General features: G+C 35.1%; 1 protein-coding gene and 1 pseudogene across 3 annotated transcripts in view; one reads left to right on the top strand and one right to left on the bottom strand.

The window, feature by feature from the left end:
* The window catches only part of DACH1 (dachshund family transcription factor 1), a gene marked incomplete at both ends in the record, with an annotated part of 446771 nt that overhangs the window by 333193 nt on the left and 87724 nt on the right, over positions 1-25854 (bottom strand). The window lies entirely within an intron of this gene.
* Positions 12803-24109, top strand: LOC308511710 (small ribosomal subunit protein eS27-like; annotated as a pseudogene). The gene is made up of 2 exons: positions 12803-12808; positions 23874-24109. The product of its transcript is annotated as a small ribosomal subunit protein eS27-like (transcript).

The following is a 25854-nucleotide window of genomic DNA, read 5'->3' as shown; positions in this document are numbered from 1 at the left end:
ATACGAATAGCAATGCTAATAAAAAGGTATTAAAATAGCTACTTTCACAGGAAATATATTCCTCAAGTTTAAATTGCTGTATCAGTGGGCCAGACCAAATGGGTGATATTATTACTCTGACCAAAGCTAGCAATTAATCTTAACTCTCTCTTTTTTTTCAGTGGAAGAAACCAAGCCCAGAAGTCAGTGTGAATCACTCGCTCCAGGTCCTGATGTTGGTGGTACTTGGGGAAGTCTCTAAGTTACATCTGATTAGCGCCATTTTATACATGGCACACCTCTGGTTCCGAGATATTCCAGGGCTACTAAATAGGAGAGCCTAGGTTGGAATGCATTTAGACAGATTAAGAGAAAATAATATAGCCATCCATTTCTACACATGTATCTTTTAAAAACAGGCTTGTGTACTGAATATTGAAATTACATTTAGTTTGTTCTTGCCTATCTTATTCCTTTCACACTAATTTCAAAAGCATTTATTCTAATCATAGAATTAGAAACAAGTAGATTCAGACACTTACAATATAAATTATTATTCTATGCAAACAACAGAATAGGATATTCACTATAGATCACTACTTTGCTAGATGAGAAAGTATGAGGCAAAAAAACAAACAAACACAAAACAACAAGTACAAAAATGCTAAATGCTAAAGGAAAGTATGAAATTATTTCAATTCAAAGAAACCTAAAATACTTAAATAAGATATTTAATAGTATTCTTGGACCCTTCTCACTAGGATTTCATCTCTATTTCCTAATACTTGGGCGTTTAGAGAGTTGAACATCTGCTTTTATTCTTCACCATCACTTTAATCTATGTCTGAGCTTTCTCAGAATACTGGAAGGACTTAGACTCCAGGTCAGGGCACATGCTGGGGTGTCAGGCTTAATTCCCAGTAGGGGTGTGCAGGAGCCAGCCCATCAATGATCTCTCTCTCTCTCTCTCTCTCTCTCTCTCTCTCTCTCTCTCTCTCTCTCCCTCCCTTCCCCTCTCTCTAAAAATCAATTAAAAATACTGATATGAAAAGAGATGATTATAATACAAAGCAATAAGCTTGAGGGTACAACTATAAATAAATAACTTCTGAAGCACAATATGTTTAATACAAAGATCTGAAATCCATGATTGATTTTCCAAAAGAGATAAATAATCACAACTCTCAGAGCATATTTAGAAAGTTTGCTTTAAACTAAAAAGGGCCGAACATCTGATTATCATAGCAATGTCAAATTAGGATATATGCTTGCGTAGCTGTTTTCAGTTGTGGGAATGAAGGATCAGGAGAAACACTGGCTCACATAACATTTGTAACAAAAAAAAATGCATACTCTGCCACTGTCTGATTACTTGTTAAGTAAAATTCAATGCATAAAACATGAGAAATAAGTATTAAAAGTTCCTGTAGACATGTATCACACGTTTGAAGATTTTTGAAAGGGCTCATTATTGACATAAAACAAAAATAGTTTATTTAGCTTAAATAATTAATATTATGCCTCAGTAACTCATAATAAACATGCATTCAATTAAATGTTAAAATATCACTTAAATCAATACATGGTAATTCAAGACTCGGGATCAAAAGAAAAATTAAGAAAAACTATTTTAATGCCTTAAATGCCACAAGCACTAGAGCGAGAGCAATATAAGGAAATGATTTGATTTTTACAACCATTTTCTTTGGGGGCTTTAGTAAAATATCATGGAACAGTGGCCAAGTCCTGGCTCTACAGAGTCCTTGCTGTCTAGCCTGAGCATATCATGTCCCCTCTCTAGGGATCATTTTTCCTAATCCCTGAAATGGGTGTAGTAATATTAATCTCACAGGTCTATAGTTGAGAAGCCAAAATGATTTTTTAAAGTGCTTTGAGAGTAGCAAGTCAGTTATTGGTCATCACAGTAGAGTTTCTTTATCATGCTTTTCAGGGTGAATCAAACAGATTTAGGAAGATGCAATCTCAGATTCCAAATTAAAGATTTAATTTACAAAACACATAGAAACATAAGTCTAAATTAATCTATGTTTCTGTATCTAATAGAAACATAGGAATAAACATAAATATTTAGGATATTGATCCACAATATTGTATGCAGAATTGCAAATCAATATGACAATATCAAGTATTTTTTAAAAATATATTTTATTGATTTTTTACAGAGAGGAAGGGAGAGAGAGATAGAGAGTTAGAAACATCAATGAGAGAGGAACATTGATCAGCCGCCTCCTGCACATCTCCCACCCGGGATGTGCCCGCAACCCAGGCACATGCCATTGACCGGAACCGAACCCGGGACCCTTCAGTCCGCAAGCCGACGCTCAATCTACTGAGCCAAACCGGTTTTGGCTCAATATCAAGTATTTTTTAAATTGACCACTAAAGACACTGTCACCTGAGTAAAACAGTAATCAGGGCTGCAAGTGTTCACCATCCCTTCTTGATGGATGCTCAAAGTTTCTTAAATACAATTTAAGGAAGCAGGTCACAACTGTCCAGGTAGAATGCCATCTTTTCTGTAATAGCCTGGTAAATGCTCTTTGTGGGCCAGGTGAGATATGCATATTTATAATAGATTGACCCAAACAGAAATACATTTTCATGTAAATCACTGGCAAATCCACTATTTTAAGCTATTGCTACTGTAAAAAGAGACTAGTGAAAAATATCTTTGTAGGGTCCTAAAGAAACATAGGGAGTGAGAACTGGAAAACAACACATTTTCTTCAATGTAAAAATAAAAACAAGTCATAGACATATAAAGGCCTCCAATGAGAACAAAGAAATGCAAGTACCAATGATACCAGACCTCTGAGAAACAGTACAACAAATGGAAGTGCAGGTAGGTCCTGAAATCTTCTTATAGAAAACTAGAGGCCCAGTGCATGAAATCACACGAGACCCAGAGACACCCCCCGCCCCCCCCCCCCAACTCCCCATACCCCACCCCACCCCCAGAGCAGATTCTGCCTGCCAGCGCCACCGGGGGACCCATCAATGCACTTCCTGGTGAGTCAGGTCATTGGTCATTATGACGTCACAGCATTACAGCCACAGGCCTTTTATAATATAGATACCCCCATTTGTATCCAGATAATTGTTTAAATAATAGCTCAAAATACCTTGAAATGCAATGTTTAATCAAAATAAAATATATCTTCTCTTCCTGAGCATGGTACAATTGAACAGGGATGTGTATCTGAATCCTTCATGTGCTTGAGGAAGTTAACACCAAATGAAAACAAGTAAGTATAAATACCTGCAATTTTAAAAGATGACTGAGTGGCGTAGAATTTCTCCTAGTAATTCTGTGCCCCTATTGAAGGTTAGGTTAGTACACAGTTAATGCCTGCTTTGAAAAAAGTTATTATGTACCTTCCTTACTGCACACCACTAAACTCCCCCTCCTGCGCATTATGTTGTTGCTGGCCTTTGTCTTTTTTTCCTGTGGTCCTGTTTAAATTCTCACCTTGCTCTGCCCTTGTCATCAAGTCGTTCAAGCACAAAGCAGGGAGCATGGGGAGTGTTTACTCATTTCCCAAGTCCATTATCTTACACATTAATCACTGGTCTGGAACTTTCGGACAATGCTGAATCTGTTACCTTTTTCTTTTTTTTTCCCCCTTTCTGGCTGCTTTGCCTGTGAGCCTGACAGTCCACCAGCTTCAAGCTGCACTCATACCTGATGACCTTTTCATCTGATTAACTATTTTGTCCTCTAAAAAATAATGCTATGGCATTTACAGTCCAGAGAAGCCAGTAAGAACTTAAACGTGGACGATGAAACCCTTGTTTTTCAACGAGTGCTTTCTCTCGGTGGAAAGAGAGACTAAGGCAGGTAAATAGTTTAAGTATTGGTTTGTGCGTGGCTTTGTTTGTTTGCTGGGACTGGGTTGGTTTTCTCCCCAGCCCCATCGCCATTATTAAGTGTTACTTTCAAAACAAAACATTAGTGAAAAATTCTGGTTAACTTTGGAAAGCAAATATTTTTAAATTTTAAGGCAAACAAACTGTTTCCTCTTTTAAAATCTCCCCAGTTCTTGCACAATATGAAGGACTGTTCTGGGAATCCAAAGTCAAGCTTCAATAATGATTACTAAACCAAGAGAAATCGATGTAAGAACGCAGGACAGCTGGAGGCTCTTGAACTATAGTTGTCAAAAGATTTGTTTGTGAAACATGCATTTTATTGCCTTGTATGCATGTTATAATGAGGCATGGACAACTGCAACATTACACTTAATGATTGCATTTCTTGTTTCAGCCAGTTTCCTTGTCCTCTTGCAATTAACGTTTTCCCAGATCACCCAAGGCTACTTTGTCAGGGGGGAGAAAAAATCTGAAATCCACATAAATGAGCAATGTCAATAGTTTAGAAAGAGTTTACTTAGAGAACAAAGGGCCCTTATGAGGCACTAGTGAGAAGAAATGGGGAAAAAATGAGTCCTCACAATGTAAGCCTTTTCTTAAAGAGACTTGTTATCAAGCAGTTGAGGATAGTCCCTCAAATCTGCATTAAAATGCATTTCATTCCATTGACTCATTTGCATTAATTTCTCCCATTATATCTGAAAATGGCTGAATGTCTACCAAACACAATGCCACAGCCTATCACAGGCTGCCATGGCCGCCCCAGGTGCCAATTTACTCCTCTGAGTTCTTTTCATTCTGTTTGCTGATTCCGACAACTGGAGTTCTCCTCTCAGTCCAAGGGACTTTTCAATTGGATTTGCTCGTGGTGACAAAATTGTTGCTTTGCTGAGGGGAGGGGGTTCTTTGATTGAGCGTCTATCAGGCTGCCATGGGAAAGCGAGAGGCGAATGATTCTCAGTGGCTTCTGATTTCCAGTATTTGTTCAGCATTAGGCCCACTTATCTCCAGAAGAAAAAGCAACATGTAGAAAGAAAGTGACAGGCAGAAACACACTCACTTGCTCCTTCATTCTCACTGCCCTCTGTATTCAAACAAGGGGGACCTATTACACTGAAAGCTCCAGATCAGCCTCACTCAATTATCACAGTTAATCCTTATAGCTCTATAAAGTAAATATTTCATTACAATTTCAAATAAACAGTCACCCAATCTAATGAAGCAAGAACTCAAAGTGGCAATGTCATAGAACTCGTTACCATCATCAAAGGAAAGGACATAGCCTTGTCTAGTAATAATGAAAAAATTGATACTGGCATATTTATGAACCCTGTAGTTGTGAGGATTTTTTTTTCTTAGTGTAACTGACCAATATATCCTTCCCAATACAATTCAATTACCAGAATTCTATTTATCTTTTTTATTTCCCCTTATTTTTCTCACTTTTTCACCCCAGTCTCATCATCATGCTCATCATCTTCATCACCCAGTCCATCATTAACACACAACACACTTGGCCCATTGAACTATAACATTTCATTTACATAAATAGAGAATCTTGATATGGCATTTCAAATTTAGGAAATTTATAGATATAAAGTGATCATTTTCATAATCCATTGTCCCTACATCAATGTTATCTTAAATCCTTCATCTTGTATGTCCTTTTATCCTTTACCTCCTATTCTTTTTTTATTTATTTTAAATATATATTTTATTGATTTTTACAGACAGGAAGGGGGAGAGATAGAGAGTTAGAAACATCAATGAGAGAGAAACATCGATCAGCCTCCTCCTGCACACCTCCTACTGGGGATGTGCCTGCAACCAAGGTACATGCCCTTGACCAGAATTGAACCTGGGACCTTTCAGTCCGCAGGCCAATGCTCTATCCACTGAGCCAAAACGGTTAGGGCATCATTTTTTTAAAAATATATATTTTATTGATTTTTTACAGAGAGGAAGGGAGAGAGATAGAGAGTTAGAAACATCGATGAGAGAGAAACATCAATCAGCTGCCTCCTGTACATCTTCTACTGAAGATGTGCCCGCATCCCAGGTACATTCCCTTGACCGGAATCGAACCTGGGACCTTTCAGTCCGCAGGCTGACGCTCTAGCCACTGAGCCAAACCGGTTTCGGCCACCTCCAGTTCTTATACTCTGGGGCAAGAACATCTAAAAATAACTCTCATTTCACCAAATCTTAATAATGTGAAAAAAAGCTTGAATTGAATAAAGATAAGTAGATTAAGTCCTTAATCAAATGTTGAATTACCTCTATGCTACTCCAACTCTCATTTTAATCCTAATCTTTAGTCCCTTGGGGAATCATTTTTCTTAAATTATTATTTTATCCCTCTTATTAAATATTCTGTCGATAGTCATTATATTTTCACACTTTTATAATTTAGGCTATAGGATAGAAGAAGGTACACATGTAATAGAACAATTTTGATATATTTGTTAAAGCTTACTCAAAGGGTTCCATGCTATGCAATAAGACATAAATCCCTAGTTAGATGACTACAAACACTTCTCTTTTCCCCCAATTTAACAATTCGATGTTGAACTATCCTATAATTGCTGTTTCCTTGGGAAGTTAGATGAATTGTGTTGGCTTAGTGGGGAATAGTGTATGTTTTTCTTTCCTCTGAAATTCTTAAATACTTAACCTCCTCTAAAAAGATCACCTAAAACTATTGATTGCTTCCCAAACATTAATGTGCATACAAATTCCCTGCTTGGGGGGTGAGGTGGTATTAAAATACAAATTCCACTTCAGTAGATCTAGAGTGTGGACTGGGATTCTGCATTTTTACAAGTCACAGGTGTGACTGATGCTGCTGGTTACAGGGTCATAGATTGAGAAGCCAGGACCTAACCTGCTGAATAGTATTTATAATTTTTATTACAAAATCAGGAGCTGGGGATCCTTTAAAAATTATCAAGATAAAGCCGCATATAATATTATCACATTACTTTGTGAACTTCATTAATAAAAATATCTAAAACTGGGATAATTTAATAGATATGCATGTTAAATATTATGTATGATAAATAAACATCTGATAAAATACTAAATGTGGATTTAGGTAAGAGTGTTACTATTATTGCTAAGTAAGTGGCTGCTATATGCACTTAATTATTGTCATTTTATTCTTACCATAACCATAAGGCCTCCATTATTATGTTAATTATATTAATTATGCAGACCAGAAAACAGACTCAGTGAGGTAAAATAACTGGTCCAAGGTAGGGAGACTGGACTTTGGAATCAGGTATTTCTACAAATGCACTATCAGTTCAGTACAGTTCAAATCAACTTTACTTCTCCCAGGTCATAGGAACAATCTATGGAACCACCTTTATTCATCCAACACATTTTATTGAGGGCCTACAGGGTTCTAGCCACTCTGTTGGGCCATCTGAACTCAGATGTGGAAAGACAAGTTCCTGTCATTCTGGATTTACAATACAACTGAATAAATGAATAAACCAGTGAGCAAGGAAATGTCAGGTATGGGTAGGTACTATGAAAAAAAAAAAGATGTAATAGAGATGATGTGATAGAAAATGATTTAGGACTGACAGTCTCAAGAACAGGTATATTTTCAAAATTTACATTTGAAGTTTGGTATTATTATTGGGCCACATTAACAATATAATTTTTCTCAATAACTGCAATTCAGATAAAACTAAAAATATCACAAATGGCTTATCACTGATATATAAAACTATGCTTACAACACAGATATGGAAAGAAAAGTTTAAAAATTGCCAACTTTGGGGATCATCTCCCATATATGTTGCTTTAACTGATAACGTAACACTCTGCATCTAGTATCATAATCTTCATCATAAACATCAACACTTACATATCACCTTACTTAACTGACAGTTTTGCTTCAAGCATCTTACATATATTCACTCATTTAATAATCATGACTGCTTTATTAGGTATTACAAAACTACTAGAGGCCCAATGCATGAAATTATTCAGCCCCGGTTTCATCTGGAAGGACGTCTGGAAGGTCTTTCAGCTGCCTGGTCTAATTAGCATATTATGCTTTTATTATTATAGATACCCATTTTCCAGATTATAAAACTGAGAAATGCCCTAACCGGTTTGGCTCAGTGGATAGAGCATCGGCCTGCCGACTGAAGGGTCCCAGGTTCGATTCCGGTCAAGGGCATGTACCTTGGTTGCGGGCACATCCCCAGTAGAGGATGTGCAGGAGCAGCTGATCGATGTTTCTCTCTCATCGATGTTTCTAACTCTATCCCTCTCCCTTCCTCTCTGTAAAAAATCAATAAAATATACTTAAAAAAAAACTGAGACAAAGACCATTTAACTAATAAATCCAGATTTATGAGATTGATAAGTGTCAAGGTCAAATTTAAAATCCAGACAATTGGGTTCTATTTTTCCTTAACATTTTGCCTCACTGCCTCTCATTCTTCTTTATAAATTATGACAGTTACAGGCTATTTCAAAATTTTCTATTTTCACAAATGCTAAAACCCTATGATACTGATTTGAAATGTAAAATATTAGAGGTCAAACTGTGGTTCAGCCTGTTTGATTATGTTTTTGTGTTTAGTTGGAATACTTAAGTGCTTAATATTATGCAGACCTCTGATCAAAGTTACACCAAACTTAGTGGAGATTCTGCATACTTTCCTTTATGTAACTTTGCACACAGGATTACATTTACAAATGGTAAACCTCATAATTGTTGATTAAAATAAATAGACAGGAATATCATTTATCAAGGCATATGAACAGCAGAAATTACTAATCAAAACAGTTGACACATCTTTTTTTAATTTAATGCAATTGTGGATTTAAAATACAAATTAACCTTTTAATAACATTTAGGAGCAAAAACACCTTCTGTTGCCTTATTACAAAATAGTCCATTCACTAATCAATTTATTTATCAAACATTTATTGAATATGTACATTGTGTACAACATCCTTAGGCACTAGGATTTATGACTAGGGAGAAAATGCCCATGTTTGGAATGCTAAAATATGTATGATTTAAGTAAGAATTTCATTACAACTATAAATAATAATATTAATAATTAGTTGCCTTTATGTGCATTTAACTTTTAACTACTTGTATCTTCACCACAATATTCAAACTCCCCATCATTATATTGTTATATTACACACTCAAAGAAACAACTATGACATATAGACACATCCTACTCAAAGAATTATAATACAGGGAATTTAGAAAAAACTCTAAATGTTCTAAATTAAATAAAGGAAAAGCTCAATAAAAGCACAAAATAATATTAAGGGCCCACAAAATTTCCAATCTGAAAATAAGAAGTGAAAGTAATGATGAGGTGGCAGTATATTATTTGCCTTAGGATGTAGCTCACCAGGTCTGGGCTTCCTTGGTTTCACTTCACACATAGAATAATTGCCTGATCTAGTACTGTGCTGACAGTGGGTGCTCAAAAAATATATACTCAATACAAAGAAGGCCTCTTGCCCTAGCTGGTTTTTGCTCAGTGGATAGAGCATTGGCCTATGGACTGAAGGGTCCCAGGTTCAATTCGGGCCAAGGGCACATGCCCAGGTTGCAGGCTCCATCCCCAGTCGGGGCATGTGCAGAAGGCAGCCAATCAGTGATTCTCTCTTATCATTGATGTTTCTATCTCTCTCTCCCTCTCCCTTCCTCTCTGAAATCAATGAAGATTATATATATATATATATATATATATATATATATATATATATATATACAATATACATAAAAGGTCTCATTTTACTTATTCTTTACTTTTTAGGGTTTGAAGATATGCCAATGTAGTAAATATCTGACTACTCCATCTCTACTAAAAGAATTGTCTATAGGCTGATTTCTTAGACATCTTGACAACTGTGTACATCTTGAATTATGTTGGTCTACTGGTTATAGCAAAAACACAGTAATTGATTATCTTTTAATTTTTTTAAATCTTTACTGTTGAAAGTATTACATATGTCCCCTTTTTTCTCTCCCATTGACCCCTTACTGCCTGCCCCTACTGCCCTCCCACCCCAGACCTTCATCACCCTATTGACTGTGTCCATGGGTTATGCATATATGCATACAAGTTATTTGGTTGATCTCTTCCCCCTGGCTCACCCACCCCCACCTTTCCTATGAGATTCCACATGATTATCTTTTTAAATCTTTAACCATGCCTTCTTTTTTTCACTGAATCCTCTCTTTTTCCCCTTAAAATTAAATATTATTCATGGTTTCATTCTTAGCACTTCCGTTTCCCTCTAAATCATCATATCCAAGAGTTCCCATTCATTCTAATTTCCAAATTTCAACGGAGGTAATGAGTGTTCCCAACTAATAGCAATACTGATATTGGTATCCGATAATACTAACCGGATACCACCACTTGGCTCTTCCTCAGTTCTCACAAATAAAACAGTTCCATGTATTTGTCAACATTCCCCAAAACTGTTCCTCCTTTTTCATTTCCCACCTGCTGCACCATCCCAAGTCCTACAAGCCAGGTATTTAAAAGACAGTAAGATTTGCCTTTCTTTTTACTTCCCCTGTTCCGTCCATCCTCTCCCACCAACACACATCTGATCTGTATTCAAATTTCATTATTTCTACCCCCGAAGACACTGTCACATGCATTTCCTCCTCTCCACATCTGTGCTCATGTCTCAGTAAAGGTCCTATGTATTATGTACATGGGCTGGTATAAGGGTCTTTTCACTAGCCTTCTTGCATCATCTGTATACGTCACTTCTCAATTTGTCCCCTATTTGGCTGTTAGGCTTTTTTACTTATACCGTGCAAATTTGGTTGTGTAATGTGCTGTCTTAAAAACCTTTCCCATAAGTAATATTTCCTCATTACTTTCAGACTGTAACCTAAAGTCAGTGGTGGAGATGAGAGTCTTTCTGATCAGCCTATCACTCAGCCCATCTTTAAACAGCAATAATAATAGTTGTCATTGTATGTGCCTGGCACTGTCAGGACGCTTTCATAAGCTATCTTATTTACCCTTGATATCAACCCTAGGAAGTGGGTTTTAAGCCCCCCGCCCCAGTTTTACAAGGATGTTTCTAAAGATACTAACATATCTAAAATCACAGGATTAGAGCTAGGGCCTAACTCGAAAGGTTCTGACTAACTCTAAAGTCCTTATTCATAGAAACCACTATTCTACTATCTCCTCCAAATTCCCTCCCCACTTTCCTCTCCCACTCCCTCTCCACCCTCTTTCCTGTGGGCTATCAGCTCTAGCAGTTTTTAATCCTGGAAGCACACATTAGAATCCATAATCACCTGGGAAGGCTTTAAAAATGCCAGTAGCCTGGCTTCACTCACCCCTTGAGATTTCTATTTAGTTAGTGTGACATGAGATCTGGGCATCAGTATTTTATAAAAGCAGCCCACGTTTTTCTAAGATGCAGCCAAGTTTGAGACCTACTGCCTAGCAAAACTAAATTATATATAGTTGCCTCAAACTTCATGTAACTTCTGATGTTACAGGACATTCATTATCCCTGATCCCAGTGAATGTAGTAATTTTTCCACATGTAATTATCTCTACTGGATGTTTGAGCTTTCTGTAGGTAGAAGTTATAGCTCACTTAAATTGATGAGTGATATGACTGGCCGGCAGTAGGCTTGCAATAATAACTTGTATGACTTGTTGATTGCTATTACAAATACTTTATAGGAGTTAATAATATTAGTACTAAAACGTAATATTTTAAAGTTCCTTAAATTTTTCAGAGCCTAAGAAAGAATAAAAACCCTGAAAGTCAAAAAAGAAATTATATGTTTTTATTGATTTCAGAGAAAAAAAGAGAGGGAGAGACAGAAACATCAATGATGAGAGAAAATCATTGATTAGCTGCCTACTGCACGTCCCCTCCTGGGGATTAAACCCACAACCTGGTCATGTGCCCTTGACCAGAATCGAACCCTGGACTCTTCAGTCAGCCGGCTGACCCTCTATCCACTGATGCAAGCCAGTTAGGGCAAAAAAAAATTAATATATGAAATTATTTATACATAGGAAGTGTCAGTTTTCACCTGAGAAAGGGTTAAAATAGTTATTTTCAAAGTTTTGTAGTGATTAGCATCCTGCAGAATGTATGTGAAAAATTATAGAGTTCAATACTAAAGTCAACAGAGAGATCTTATTCTCCCGTTAACATCCTCCTTCTCTCCAATGAGCTGACCTTAGACAACACTACGCCATTATGCAACTGCCATTTCCCCCTAGTGACACTACATTTTCCTAATGATGAATTACTTAATGATTGGGAGATTTAAAAACCATACAGCTTGACCATTAAAATATCACACTATTTAACACTGTTTATCAGTAAATTAACTTAATGCTATCGATACCATGATTTAAGTTTCTATTATTTAAGTTATACCTATAATTTTTAAGAAAGCAGAAATTTTAGAGGCTTCCTTACATAAGGATTGTTAAAACTTTAATAAGACTTGAAAACTTCTCTGTCTCTGTTATTATGTGGAAAAAAATCTAAGTAATAGTATTTCAGAGGGTGATCCAGTGGGGGATAAAATACATAAGAATATAAAGAGAATCTGAATGCTCACATAATAAAAATTAATCATGGTGAATTGCTGTGGGGAGAATCATACACTTGACCCACATTGAAGACTGAAATATTAATCCATTTCTATGACAGAGATCAAGCTTCAGAGTCGCTTTTTATCCTCCTCATAATAGAAGCAACAGTTGTAAACCATAATGTTATAGTTCAAACAATGCCCCCCCGAAGACTTCAAATTTATTATAGCATTCATCTCCAAGACAAAAGACCTGGTGTAGGAAAAAAGCTCTTTTAGCAAAAAGCATGGTTGTTATTTATGGCTCAGATGCAAAGAATGAGTTTGGGGAATTTATCAGAGATGAAGGTATGAAATGTTTTAGCTTGTTCTTCTCTTTCTAATCCATAAACCATTTTCTCAGCCACCCAAGTGAATTCTAATGGAACAGAAATGATGAAATAATATTTTCCTAGCCCTTTAACACTTTTTCTTCTGTGGAAGTTTCAGTGAGATGAGAAGAATATGATTTCATAAAATTAAGAATATGTCCAGCAGCAGATAAGTATTATTTTCTAATAATATATACTTTAGTCTCCCAAGCAAAATTTAGTATTTTTTATGATAGTTTAGTTTTTATGTGTTTAATTCTTACAATTGTCATTATTATGGGCTGTCATATAGAATTTTAAGATAAGTATATGTTTATTAAAATGACTTCAATAATATAGGCTTGATTATTGTCTCTAAAATCTTTTTGACTCAATAATGATACTGGATTTTTTTAATACTCTTAATCATTAGATATATCTGCTTATCACTCTCCTTGAAATAAGAGCATGCGATAATCCAAACCATGATGACTTACAGACTACCTATTGTCCATCTTCTCTTTTTGGAATGAGCATAAGGCCACAAAAGGCATGTCTACTCCCCTAATGAGCAGCCAGGGAAAAGCTCTGTGCAGGTAGGAAGGTGTGGAATATGCCAGGATATAATGAAAATTCATTCTTTATACCTACATATTGTTTTTCTAAGATAAAAACGTATCCAATAAAAATGATTGGGGGAAAATGTCAAATGTATTGACTTTCTGCTCAAGAAAATAAAATGTGCCCTAACCGGTTTGGCTCAGTGGATAGAGCATCAGTCTGCCTACTGAAGGGTCCCAGGTTCAATTCCGGTGAAGGGCATGTACCTTGACTGTAGGCACATCCCCAGTATGGGGTGTGCAGGAGGCAGCTGATCGATGTTTCTAACTCTCTATTCCTCTCCCTTCCTCTCTTTAAAAAATCAATAAAACATTTAAAAAAAAAAGAAAAGAAAGTAAAATGGTTACAGTTTTGCCAGTTTTAAGGGTGTTTCAAGAAAGTTTCATGGTCCTGAGCCCAATGAGTGAGCTATACAGATGCCATTTGTTGTTTTCTTTCTTAATTCAAAAAAGGACAGGTAATTTTAGAACAAAATAAGGCAGCTGGAATAAAATATGGAATAATCTTTAAGCCAAAAACCCTTCCTGGCATTGTTTGATAGATGTTATACTACTCTATTGTTTGCCAAATTCCATTTCAATTGCTCAAACAGCTCAAGGAAAATGTGCTCTCTAGCTGGACAGTTTTTTAACATCATAATTAGTGGAATTAAGAACAATCCACCAGTCAGTTATCAACACCAGGCATTTCAATTGTACAGTTGCTGAGTATTGGTGCTTTTTGTCTTAGTTTTCATACTATAAATCCTTTGCCACAATTTTCATCTGTATTAGACTACTTTAGCTTGACATTGAAATAAAAGTTAATTAGTTTCTATGGTGACCTGTGCATTAAACATTGCAGTTTCTTCAGACTTGTAAATTCATTCCAACTTAGTATTCAGAATGCAATGTATATAAGCATTCATTAAAAATAGTGTGAGTTTGTTTGCAGTTAAGATAGGATAGGGACTTGAGCCAGATGTCAAAATTCATTTGAATATACAGTGTCAGTGAAAGATATTCTAAATTTGATATCTATGTGCCTTGTATTCATCATATTTAAAGCTTTACTTCTATCTAATTTTTTTCTAGCCTCTTTAAAGATTTGATACAACACTCTACAAAAATATATCTTAATCTTCTAGGCTCAATTTAAGTGCAAACTGCTAAAAATAGACTGTTCCATTTAGCCCATAAAGTGTTGTACTCTTTCTCTCTAAAATAGTGGTTCTCAAACTTTTGTGTGCAATAGAAACACCTGTGGAACACTTTAAAAAATATGAATTTCTCATTTCCACCTCCAGAGTGTAAAATTCAGTATATTTAGGATGAAACCAATGAATCTACACTGATATAAAGCACCCTACTTGATAATGATGTTTTCTTTGTTAAGGTCACTTTAGAGTGTATATTGGATACTCTTTTACCAAATGTAGAAAAAAAAAATACTTTTAAGTTCTAAAGTTATCAGCATACCATGATTTTAGTACTCTTGTAAGAAAAAAAAGTATTCCTTATCCTTGGGGTATAAAAATCACACTACTCTGATTTTAACTCCTTTGGAGAAATAAATTATAATATTCAGAAAGAAATCTTCCATAAATATCAAATACGTTGATTATTGGTTTAAATTAATAACATGTGACAAGATCCTATGCATAAAGACCTTTCACAAAAAAGCAGATGATCTACATGAAAAAAAGAGGCTAAATTTTACTATCCACTATTTTCTACAGACAATAGTCTTTCTCTATCATGGGAAAGGCAAGCTGTAATACATTAGGCTTTGGGATTCTAATCAAAAACCTATAAACAATGTATAACTTACAAATGCCCTTCAGTGCATTAGAATACTTTTAGTACAGCTTTAAAATTTTAAATCAATCCTGCCATTCACTCCATATTATTTATCTTCAATTTCTCCATATTTTAAATGTCACTGTGTCACATTAAGTAATAAAAAGTTTAAAAGATTATAACCTGAACTTGGCAGATATTCACTGTCATTATCAGACCTAAAATCCTTGCCTTCTTACATTTTCACTACCAAAGAGAGACTTACTTCTCGCTTTTGTTGATTTCATTCTTGAATGCACTGGAATCTTTGCATTTGTTGAACAACCTAAAATAACGTTGTGTTGTTTTAAATCAATTCTTACAGTAAGTTAATGGCATTTGGTTCTTAATCACACTCTTTTGTCACCTATTTTAAAAACTATATTCTGCTGGTCTAAATCATCCTTTAATTTTATCAGTTATATCACTTATATCATTCATATGTCCCATAATCCAGTAACATTTCATTTTCTCTAATCTGTAGCTCCAAATGAAAATAAAGAAGGCATTCAAAAATTGATTTTATATGCACTATAAGAACAAATTAAAACTAAGGTATATAAGAGGCTTTCTTATAAGAAAATGATCTATACTAAAATATGCTTGGGTGGTAAATGCAATTTATTTTCTCAAAATGTACCCCAAAAGTATGTGTTGTTTTCATTAACTTTTCCCCCTTGTAATGGCAATATGAATCTCTATTAACTAAAGCTAGTAAAGTCCATGTAAATATTAGCAATTCAGGACTGAGAATTTTATGGGAACAAAACTATGGGCAGAATAGCCAGGTGCCTCTGTCCAATAGAATACAGATCTTTCCTTGACTACATGGTTTTTGCTATAACACTACTCTCATTAGATTGGAATTTGTGTTAACTTCCCTGTACCAGGACTTACTAATAGGATTGGTAGCAATTATTATACTGAAATGAAATCAGCACAAACTATTAGATCTGTTTAAACAAGTTAAAAATAAACCTTGATTAAATGTTCTTTTATAAGAAGCTGCTCATTAGGGCTACATGGCCTTCAGAAAAATTGGTGTTTCATTAACATCAAAGAATGTATTGCATTTAAACTCCCTAGCCTAAAAAGTTATGTATAAAATAAAGTTTTAAAAATATCTTAGATAATGAAATTTTAGAAAACATCTTATGGTTCTTAGTTTAGTAGAAAGGCATATATTCTTAAAATTAAGAAGTATTAATAATGAGGTTTCAAAGAAAACCACCACCAAAAGCAGCAGTAAGCAAAACAAAAAAATCAGAAACCTTTGCCAGAATGATCAAATGATAAATTTGCTCTAAGTTGAGATATAACTCTGCTGAAAAACAGTTGAATTAAAAGGTCATGTGGAACCCTGTTCAGGTAGCTCAGTTGGTTAGAGTATTGTCCCAGTATGTCAAGATCGCAGGTTCCATCCCAGGTCAGGTCGCATACAAGAATCAACAATGAATGCGTAAATAAGTAGAACAAATCTTTCTTTCTTTCTTTCTTTCTTTCTTTCTTTCTTTCTTTCTTTCTTTCTTTCTTTCTTTCTTTTCTCTCTCTCTCTCTCTCTCTCTCTCTCTCTCTCTCTCTCTCTCTCCCTCTCTCTCTCTCTCCTCTCAAATTAATAAAAACAATACTTTAAAAGGTCATGGGGTTATTTAATTCAAACAAGAACCCACTTTTACAATAAATCTGTCACTTTTGAACCATAGTAGTAGTACTTACAGAACTCTAGAAAGTAGAAGTATACCATTCTAGGACGTAGAAATAACTCCCCCCTTATAACAATGAATCAGTAAACTATTATAACCTAACTTGGTGGAAATTATTGTTTGTGATAGATAACTTAAAACAATTAAGATGTAGAGCTGGTAAATATTAACTACATGGCCTACAAACTTATAGAAAGAATGAGATGAAATTTTTGTAATTTTCTATCTTCTTATCCCCAAACCATTTAATGGCTCACACACACACACACACACACACACACACACACACACACACACACATTATCCCACCAGGATAAATTAAATATTAGTTACATAAAGATAAATGTTATTTGTATAAATGTGAACATCATCTCTATGGTTGAGGATAGGTAAAGGATGAAGAAAACTTATAGGTTTGAAAGGCCAACTGAATTATCAAAGATAATGAAATTCACAAAAACTAACTAGAGTTAACAGCAAATTGTTCCATTTAAAAAGTATAATTTAGGGTAGTTTTCAAGGTGTTTTTTATTTAATTTTCTGAACAGTATATGTATTTTTATTCTGAACAAACCATGCAGTAATTAGTATCATAATTTAATCTCTTCAGATAGACTGATCTCCTCTACAGTATACTTGCCCCCTTGCCTACAGTTATATAAATATGTTCTGGGTTGTTGTTTTTTTAAAGAAACAAACCTTCTCGTTTAAGTAATTAAGATTCCTTAATTAAACATACTAAGGGCATGGACAATGAAGTCTTTATAAATCTGTGAGCATGCCTAAAAGCAACAAAATCACACTTTTGTTAAGCATTTGTGTGTATTTTGCACAATTTTTAAAAGTTTAACCTCTGTAGATCAATGTGCTTCCTTAAAAGACTTTAATAAATTAAAGTGCAGAGAGCTTTTTTTCACCAGGCAGAAAAAGCTGATGAGACAGGTTTAGTTTAATCTCAGGCAATAGAAGTCATTAACCATTCTCTCAGGGATTAAAATATAGCTTGCCCTTTTCTTCTCTCACTTATCATTAGCATCACTTTAATCTCCTAGCGTTTCACACTGCTATTTTAATCATTACTTACTGCCTTTTGACAAGTGCAGAACATGCTTTTTCTCATTGAGGCAATATCCTGGTTTTAGCTGACAAATGTAGGACATAATGTAAAAATATCAAAGTGACATCTCTTAAACACACCTTCATCATAAAAATCTCTAAAGTTACAATATTCCTTTGTCTAGTATTTCCATGAAAATTATCACTTGAAAGGTTTATATCTTAAACAAAGAGAAAAAGTTTCTTCTGAAAACAACAAAAACTAGTTTACAAAAAAAAAAATTAAACTGTGTACATGAGATCCAGAAATGTGTACGTAAGTATTGTTCTTTCTAAAATAGTCAGGAACTTCCAAGTATTTACAAAAGCAGTCTGTTGTTTTAAAATAACTTTAATAACAACATATACAGTATTGAAATGGCTACTCCATTTGATGCTTTGTAATCACATACATCTTAGGTTGAGTCAAAACAAAATACTATCAGGAGTATGCCTAATTCTATTATCTCAATAATACCACTTCCCTGAAGATCAATAAGTATTATATAATACTTAAAAGAAACTATACATGGAAATAATAGTTACAACTATATTAACATATATCTTCTGAAAATCTATTGCAAGTGTTACAACTAACTTTGTTGCTACATTTTCTAAACTGTTATTTTAGTTAAAAATAAAAACCATATGATGTTTATTAATGTTCTTTTATCTCATGACATGTTGTTTAATTTATGGAATCTCATTAATCTAATCTGCCTAAATCTGAAGTGGATAACAAATTTGGCATAAATCTTTGAGAATTTAGGAATTTAAGTTTCATATTGTCTTTAGATATAAGTATTATAAATATGAGTATATATTCTAGCATCTTTATATTATTCCATTTTAACTCCAAAGTGAACTAATGAAATATTTGGTAATTAACCAAATCTGACTTTTAAAACCAAAGCACCAATTTTTGGTAATGATCACTCACACTTGGCCTCAAGCCCTTTAATCTAGTCCATCTGTAATGATCTCATAGTACTTTCAGCCATTATTTAGCTGTTAGAAGAAAAAATATGTCTCACTATATGTTTCGACAATAAAATCCCTTCTTAAGCTTTACAAAGCAGAACAATTCATTATTTGATCTCTTTCCAGGTTCAAAGTCTGTCTTATTACAGTACTTCAAAGAAATATGTAATCAAAGACAAACAGCTGTGAAAACAATCTTTTATTACTTTATTATCATTGAGGACATATCTGTAGAGTAAACCAATGGAAATGGCATACAAATAATCTCTATTACGTTTGTTGTTTTGCATTTGTTCACAAACTGTGCATATTTATATTTAAAGTTTAATATTATTTCCTATAAATAAAGTAAAGGAACAGTCCAGTCACTCTATTGTCTGTCAAAAAAAGCAACACACACACACACACACACACACACACACATACACACACAACAAAAAACAATGACAATAGCAAAGAGTGAGCTGCTTTAATGTCAAACAAGTGTTTTTAAAAAACAAATTGGTATTCAAAATTTTCAAAATGATATTCAGTGATATGACTCTCTGGGTTAACATTACTTTCAAGTTAGATCATATTTTCTGATGTTTACACTAATCAGTGAGAATTTCAGAATTGTTCAAGTACAAATTCATATACATAACTAAAATTATACATCAATTGTACCACTTGCCCTTTATTTTGAAAACAGATGCAAAATCAAGCAATTACTTTATAAGGCAGTAGCTGCATTGCCCAGTTTATTCCCATATTTTATGCACCACACAATAACCTGGCCATGTCTTCACTTCTTAGAATGGAGGGTTTCTATCACTAACACGCAAATAGACTGGACCATGTAGCCTAAAGTGTTCCTTGGATGGGAAGACTCCCTTCATTTCTAAGTGTCAGAGTGGAAGAGATGATGTTCTGCTGCCCATTACGATAGAAAACATGTGGAGGCAGAAGAAGCAAGCATCTTCTGAGAACACATTATAGGATAGAAACCTTATAGGTTATTTCATTGTTCTGACACTGCATCGCTGTCCTTATTTTACAGATGTGGAATCTTAAAAAGCTGAAAACTTGTAACTCATTGCTGGGTTAACCTAACTTGCCCTTGCACTTTGTAGGAGACCCAGTGCCCTCCAGTCTAGAGCAAAGTGTCTAGGCACAGGTCCTCCAATGCTCTTGAAAGGCACTGCATGCTAACAAACCCAGCTTTTCTTCAAGACTCTAAGGCATAAGAGGGGACAAAATGGGTCACTATAACTCTCTGCAAAATTAAATTGGTGATTCATCAACAGAGGCCACACTTAGAAAGAGCATTATCTCTAGGTCTCTGCAAACATATCGGCAGTCCAGGAGAAGTGCGGAATCTGAGCTATTACTCTCATTGAAAGATGCTGGCTACCCAGGCTGGTGTGGCTCAGTTGGTTGGACATTGTCCCTGTGTGCCAGGAGGTTGCTAGTTCGATTAAGGTCTAAAGGGCACATGCCTAGGTTGTGGGCCTCGTGAGGGGCGTGCAGGAGGGAGCCCAGGTATGTTCACTTTCATATGGAGGTTTCTCTCAGTCCCACTCCCTTCCTCTCTCTCTAAAAAGAAAAAGTCAGTAAACTGTTCGAACAAAAAAGGATATGGCTGAAGGAAGCTGCAAATATGGTACCTCACACTGACAAACTGAAAAAAGGGACAGACAACAATCATAAGCATGGCATTATGGCCATAGAGTCAAACCAGGTCATTAAGTCTAGAACATGAATTTTAAAAGATAATGGTATGTCCACTTCATTTTCTGCTGTCTCAGTATAATCATGAAAAGATTTAATATCTGTGTACTGATGTAAAAGTCTCTTTCTATAAATATAGATGGATAAGGACATGTACACACATACACATACACATTCAGACAAAAACACACATACATTACTTACACTATAGTAAATTATTTACGTAATATGGCCCTCAGTTGAAAAAGTGATTCTGAATTGAATATAATTATGCAGACTTTTGTCTATTTTAATAAGGATATAGGAAAGAAAGAAAAATGAAAGCAACAATAAATAGTATACAGAAATGATTTAACTAAAAATTTTTGTTGTAGGTAAACTGAGCTAAAATCATATTAGCATAAACATTGTATTCTCTATTTTAAGTAACAATATAAAAATATAAAATTCCTAGAGACTCTGGTCAGCTAAGTGAAGGGATAATATAGGAAATGAATTGCTTACTTGAAACCCTGATCCTTCATAGTACAACTTGGTTCAGTTTTACTGGTTACTAAATAAACAGTATCAGAATTGAAAATGCATTTAATGCATGACTCAATTTCCATAGAAGTTAATTTCCTGACTTTTCAGTTTGATTGCATCAGAAGTTATTCAGTAAAAGAGGGCAAAACAAAGCCAGTCACTCCTACTTTGGAATAATTAAGCAGTAATTTGACCAAACATTTCCTTCCTTCCTGTGTATTTCTCAAAGTCACTATTACACTTCAAATCTTAGCAGAAATATTTTTAATGGGCACAATCTATAAGGGAAACAAATAGCTCATAGTAAAATTTTTCACCATTGGTGTTGGCAACATCATCATGAGACCACTTTTTACTGCTATTTTTAGGATGCATTTGAGATAAGCTTTTGGTTTTCAGGCTTTAGAATGACCGTATTACAGAAGTAAGAGTAACCATCACTAATTTTCACACACAAGCTCAATATACAATTCAGTTCATTAATATGGGACACAACTTCTGGAAAATTAACTAAATAGGGCAGTGTTATAACTTTAAATGTTACTTTAACGCAGTTAACATATTGATTGTAAAAATTAGATTGTTTAATGCTATTCCAGAAAAAAGAAATATCAGTCTTTGAAATCTGAGGGTCCCAGATCATTTGTCTACATTAAAAATGTATCCATCATTCACAAAATTATGTGAAACTATCATATACAGCCTTTGCCTTTTAACTATTTTGAGAGCAACTTCTTACATATCCTTTCATTTCATTACTGAAAAAAATTAAAAAGTGCATTCCAATCCCCCTTGCCCAGTTTGAAAAACTAGTACCCCCCAATAAACCTCGCTATTGTTTTTACTTTGCAACTCAACTAACTTTTTTTTTAGTCGTTATCATTCACCTCTGCTAAGTGACTTCTCATCTGACTTGGTCTGTAAATCTTGTTTTTCCTTCATCACTCCCCACTCCCACTCCATCTCAGAAATCTCAAAGCCTCTGGCCTGTGATCCAAACATCTGATACGCACCCTCAAAGCTCTCCATGCGTACGCATTATTTTTCTATTTTAATGATCAACCAAAATTTTGCTACTGATTCTCTCAGCCTCTTGTTATCAGTCTCTTGTCCCTCTGTTTACAACAATCACCCAGTGGTTACTTTCAGGTACAGTTCTGTTAACTGAGGGAAGGTGAGCTCAGAGAGCATCTGTGTACACCTCCTTCTGGGAGGCAGTGCCTTGTAGAGGAGAGAGAGCCAGACAGTCAGGACTTGTGCCTGTCTCCACCACGCTGCTTTGTAACTTGAACAATGAGTCTCAGTTTCCTCAATAATGAAATGGAAACAATGATATCTACCACCATCATAGGGATATTATAAAGATTAAATGGACATTTTCTAATTTTTCATGCTACAGTGTAGGTGTAATCAAACTTAGTATCATTTCTCCTCTTCTTGGAAATTGTGTGCCAATAAGAAAAGAAGTATTCTCAATTACAATATCCTTGATTTTTAACAATCCATGTAAATCCATATAAATGACAGCATCTGTATATGTCCACCATTTAAAACACAAACATTAATCCAAACATATGGGTCAGGGTTACATTTTTCCTTAAGTTGTTTTTTACTAGACAACCTATACAAGACTTGCTGACCTCTGCCAAGTATTCAAAATTTTAAATATTTATGTATAATATTCCCCCCATACTACACATTGATTGTCAGTATATATGAATTATTAAATTAATTTATTGTATAATAAAAACTTTAGAATGCAAATGGACCTTATGAATTAATTAGTTAATCCTCTCAGTTTACAAATGAGAACCCTTCATTCCAATAGATTGCTCAGCCCCGTAATAGTCATAATAGAAGCCAAATTTTTGACAATGCACTTATTTTTCTATTTTTTAATACTTTGATTTTTATATAACTCAAATGCAATACTAAAGATATATATATATATATCTTTGATGATATATATATCATCTTCTCCTTTGACTATAGAGCAAATGATAGAGAAATTAACTCATTTGTTTTCAAATTTTCCCTTAGTGACCAATGGGACCACTCACTAGTTCTTTAATTAACAGTCTATGGATTATAGTTCTACAATGTTTGCCAAAAATGCCTCCAATTTAAAGAAAATTTAAAGTGGAAAAATTTAGTAAAAATCCTAGCTTTCAAAAGACATAACTTGTTTCTTTTATAATAAAGTTTATTCATGATTAATATTTATTTTTATACTAAAATAAATAAATGGAATTTGCAACTTTTCTCCATTATATATGTATGCAAAAACCATCTCTCTCTTAAGATACATAGCAACGTTCATGAGAACTGTTTATATTCATCAAGTCCATGTTTAGATTATTTCTAAAATATATAACTTGGAAACAAACAAACAAAAATTTGCCCCATTATACTCCATAGGCTTATTATTCTAGGAGGAACACTGGTCTAACATGCCTTTGATTTGTCAGGTGATTACTAAAGGAAGGTAGATAGTAGAAAATTTGAGTTTTATGTGATATTTTAATTGTAGTACTTCAAATCGATTTAGAAGAGGAAGGTGGTGCCATTCTGAAGGTGACGACCTCCCCACGATGAAATCCCTCACACTAAGGATATCCTTCAAAACTCTCCAGAGAGGAGAGGAGGAAAAACAAGAAATCCCTGGTGCAGAGCCCCAATTCCTACTTCAGGGATGTGAAATGCCCAGGATGCTATAAAGTCACCACCATCTTTAGCCATGCACAATCGGTAGTTTTGTGTGTTGGTTATTCCACTGTTCTCTGTCAGCCAAGAGGATGAAAAGCAAGACTTACAGAAGGATGCTCCATCAGAAGGAAGCAGCACTAAAAGCCCCTCAAATCAGGATGCGTGGGGAATCATCCCAATAAACACATATGGATACAAAAAGAGAGGGAGAGGGAGACAGGGGGGGCAAACGAAAGAAAAGGAAGGTGCTTTTATCTTTCAGCAAGACTTGAATGCCATTTTACAAAATTTAGCTTTTATTTTTTTATTCTGTCCCATCTAATTCACACTTTCTTAGAGTTATAGATATACTAAAATACCAAAAAAATAACATATAAAGCAATGGGTTAAATACATAAAACAAGAATGTACTAAAGAAAAAATTTTGAGAGTTATATTTTGAATTTTAGAAAAAAACATGACCTCACTCACAGATATTTGAAATAAAACAACTATAGAAACTAGAATGCAGAAGATGCAAGGTTAAACATACTTTGGTTAAGGCATGTCAATTTATCAGACTCTGCTTATACTGAAGAATCCTTTCAGAGTACTGTGCATATAACCTAGATCATATCAGCAGCTCAACTGATGAGCATAACATTTTGTGAGCCATGGAGTTTCTTGTTTTCTAGCCATTTCTCTTCCTTTTCCCCTTCATTTCCAGATAACTGCCTGAAAACTCAGCAAAATATTTCCCTGTCTCTTTCTTTCCCATTCTAACCACCTCTTCTCAACTGAATCAAGCTATTTTGTGTTTCCACTTGTGCTAATCTCAATTTTTTAAAAAAATATATTTTATTGATTTTTTACAGAGAGGAAGGGAGAGAGATAGAGAGTCAGAAACATCGATGAGAGAGAAACATCGATCAGCTGCCTCCTGCACATCCCCCACTGGGGATGTGCCCGCAACCCAGGTACATGCCCTTGACCGGAAACGAACCTGGAACCTTTCAGTCTGCAGGCCGACGCTCTATCCACTGAGCCAAACCAGTTTCGGCTGCTAATCGCAATTTTTGAACACACACACTGAATTATACAGATTAATGTCTTCCCCCATCTAAACTGTGAGTTTCCTGAGAACAAAATATCTTTTATGCATCTCTGGAAAACTTTATTCTATTTTAGTGCCTGGAATAGACTGAGTGCTTCACAAATGTTTTATGCATGAACTATGAATAAATAGATGAATGAATGAATGAATGAGGATAATGAGGACAAAATAGGATGGCATATGTTAAAAAAAAACAACTCTGTAAACCATAAAACATTACATACTCCATTCTTAACCCAAGTTGGTGAAGAAGGGTCAGGAGTAAAAATTTTAGAATAGTCTTTAATTTGATGTTGTGTCTATCCTATGTAATAAAAGCCTAAAATGCTAAATTCCAGTCAACCAGTCAGCCATTCAACCAATCAAAGTGTAAGATGCAAATGATATGCTAAGACCCCTAAACCACTCGCTATGACATGCACGGACCACCAGGGGGCAGACAGTCAACCAGTCAATCAGTTCTATGACATGCAATGACCACCAGGGGGCAGAGCTCCAACTGGTAGGTTAGCTTGCTTCTGGGAGAGAGACAGGCCAGATACGCCCTGGAGCCCGCCTGTGGTCCCTCCCCAACTGGCCAACCTCCTACGTTCCTCCCTGGCTCCAATCATGCACCGGTGGGGTCCCTCAGCCTGGCCTGCACCCTTTCGCAACCCAGGACCCCTCGGGGGATGTCGGAGGGCTGGTTTCAGCCCAATCCTGGAGGCCAGGCTGAGGGACCCCACTGGTGCACAAATTCATGTACCGGGCCTCTAGTTTTTAATAATGCAGAATTGAAACTCTCACATGTCTT

This window comes from Myotis nattereri, assembly GCF_964212035.1.
Source record: "Myotis nattereri genome assembly, chromosome: 2".
Lineage (NCBI taxonomy): Eukaryota > Metazoa > Chordata > Mammalia > Chiroptera > Vespertilionidae > Myotis > Myotis nattereri.
This window is presented reverse-complemented; position numbering and strand designations above follow the sequence as displayed.